This window comes from Oryx dammah, unplaced genomic scaffold, assembly GCF_014754425.2.
Source record: "Oryx dammah isolate SB20612 unplaced genomic scaffold, SCBI_Odam_1.1 HiC_scaffold_22, whole genome shotgun sequence".
Taxonomy (NCBI): Eukaryota; Metazoa; Chordata; class Mammalia; order Artiodactyla; family Bovidae; genus Oryx; species Oryx dammah.
In genome coordinates this window covers 60880063-60881367 of record NW_024070206.1, presented here as the reverse complement: position 1 = coordinate 60881367, position 1305 = coordinate 60880063, and positions in this window count along the sequence as shown.

The following is a 1305-nucleotide window of genomic DNA, read 5'->3' as shown; positions in this document are numbered from 1 at the left end:
AATACTTTGGGCACCTGATGCGAAGAACTGACTCATTTGAAAAGACCCTGATGCTGGGAAAGACAGGCAGGAGGAGAAGGGGACGACAGAGGATGAGATGGTTGGATGGTATCACGGACTCAGTGGACATGAGTTTGAGTAAACTCCGGGAGTTGGTGATGGACAGGGAGGCCTGGTGTGCTGCAGTCCATGGGGTCGGAAAGAGTCGAACACGACTGAACTGAACCGAACTGAGGGACAGACATATTTTAATTTACTCATTACATAGTTATTACGTATTTGTCTGAATGTGTAATAGAAAAAACACAACAAATATATTAAGCCTATGATGTTATTCATTTTACTTAGGAAAGGACAAGTTGTTTTTTTTTTAAAGGATTACATTTAAAATTAATTCAAAGAAAATTATTAAGTAACTAAACAGCACAAGTGTTGTGTGAATATGGCAAAGCTGTGTGAGCACTCAGAGGGCTGAGGTTTGGGAGGATTCAGTAAGAACCCCTACCCACCGTGAGAAGGGGAAATTTCATTTCCAGAAACGAAAGATCCTCTCGTGTCTGGAGGGGCGTCCTCCCGGTGCTGGTCAGGGGGGAGTAATCCCAGGTTATTTGCCTGGTCCTCCCAGGCCTGGCAGCAAGAGGCCTTGGGTTTCCTCTGTGCTCTGGGATGGCCCTAGATGGGGATAGCTGCCCTCCGTCATTTGCACAGCCGGTTGGAAGTCGACCCTTGTAGAACGAGAGGCCACTTGTGTGTGCTCGGGGTCCTGACTGTGGCCAGCACACGCTAGAACCGGGCAGGACAGCAGCTATCCAGGCTCAGCTGCAAACCAGGATTTGGAAATACCATGAGCAGTGATACGGAGTGGGTGAGCGGCTCGGTGCTCTGCAGCAGCTCTCCGCCCAGGGTTCACCTCCCTGCAGTGAGCTTCCTGCCCCCAAGTTGTCCTCCAGGTGTGCCCACCCCCTTTCTGATTTCATTTCCGTGACATCCGTGAGAGGCAGGAGGCTGCATCATCCTTGTTTCCTAGATGAGGAAACTGACTTCCAGAGAAGCTAGCAACTTAACTGGTCCCTGGAGAAACAGCATTTGAATTTTGGTCTTCTGACTCCAGGTTTTCTTTTACTGTATTATTCTTTCTTAGGTTTGTTTCCACCTCAGCACAACAATGCACTTATATAATTACCTACATCACTCGTCTGTCGTGGCAACTGCCAGCTTTTTTGGAAAACACTTGGAATGAAGAAGCATTTCTTTTCATTATAAAGTGTTGCAAGTTTGAAGAAGGGGATTCATGCAGTAATTGCC